This window comes from Meleagris gallopavo, unplaced genomic scaffold (genome assembly GCF_000146605.3).
Source record: "Meleagris gallopavo isolate NT-WF06-2002-E0010 breed Aviagen turkey brand Nicholas breeding stock unplaced genomic scaffold, Turkey_5.1 ChrUn_random_7180001869467, whole genome shotgun sequence".
Classification (NCBI taxonomy): Eukaryota; Metazoa; Chordata; class Aves; order Galliformes; family Phasianidae; genus Meleagris; species Meleagris gallopavo.
The window spans coordinates 1-1,067 of record NW_011134456.1 but is presented as its reverse complement, the minus strand read 5'-3'; the positions used below and the strand labels follow the sequence as shown (position 1 = coordinate 1,067).

At 58.6% G+C, this 1,067-nt stretch overlaps 1 long non-coding RNA gene across 2 annotated transcripts in view; it reads right to left on the bottom strand.

Moving 5' to 3' along the window:
* The window catches only part of LOC104916088, a 12,497-nt gene extending 11,450 nt beyond the window's left edge, over positions 1–1,047 (bottom strand). The window contains exon 1 of one of the 2 annotated variants that reach the window (XR_004162364.1): positions 458–1,047. This is a non-coding gene — a long non-coding RNA (uncharacterized LOC104916088). The remainder of the gene's footprint in view (positions 1–457) is intronic. The other variant, XR_004162365.1, reaches the window with a different exon arrangement.
* Between the last annotated feature and the right edge of the window lie 20 nt (positions 1,048–1,067).

Below are 1,067 nucleotides of genomic sequence, written 5' to 3'. Positions count from 1 at the left end.
TCCTCGCAGCTCAACTCATAGCAACGGCTCCAAACACAGCACTGAAATGCAAAAAGGGGAAAAAATGATTCCAGCGCATCGCAAAAAGCTCCTGCTGGAGCAGCTCCGCGCCGGGTGCAGGCCTGGGTCCCCATGGCGTGGGAGGGAACGGGGCGGGGGGAGGCAAGGAGGGGGTCAGAGGGGCCGGGACCCCCACGGCACGCACTGCTGGCTGCATTACGGCCTCGTCCCGCAAACGGATGGGGAACGGATGCCCTGCAGCACGGGGAAACACAGAGGTGTGAAGAGGAGCCGACGCGGGTCGGTGCTGGCTGAGCTCAGCACTGCTGTCCACGTGCAGCCCCTGCACAGCGCTGCTCCGCTCCCTGCTTTGAGCAAATCCAAACTCATGTCAGGATCCGCTCTCCCACCCATTCCGAGATGAGCATGAAAAAAAAAATAATGATGTTTTACTCACCCATCAAAAGAAAATTACTCACGCCAGGCGCGTGGGTGAGCAGAATTCTGCAAGGCTGTTTTAGGCCCTGACTATGCTACAAAAATATCCATTTTAAGCATGGTTGTGAAACGCGGTTGTGGCTCAACTCTAACGCTGCTTTTTTGCTACCTGCACAAAGGAGATGGAAAAAATAATAATTAAGAAATCCCCACCACGGCGCTTCCGCTCAGCGCCGGCATCTGTCGCCTTCATCCCATCCGATGTCACGGAGCTGCGAAGGCTGGAAAAGACCACTGAGATCATCGGGTCCAGCCATCAACCTGTCATCAGCACAAAAAGCTGAAATTCCATCCGGCCCCCGGCTTCGATGGGCGCTGGGGAGGAGGGGAGGTTGGGTGGACCGTGGATGGACCACGAGCCATTGACTGCTGACCACCGAGGGACCACGAGCCACAGACCAAAGCCCAGCGCCCACTGGGGACCACGAGCCTCGACCATGGAAGGACAGCGAGCCACCGACCGAGGCCCGATGGCCACGGAGGGACCACGAGCCACTGATCATAGAGGACCCGTGAGTCAGTGACCGCGGAGTGACCACGAACCGCCGACCGAGGCCCACAGACCACGG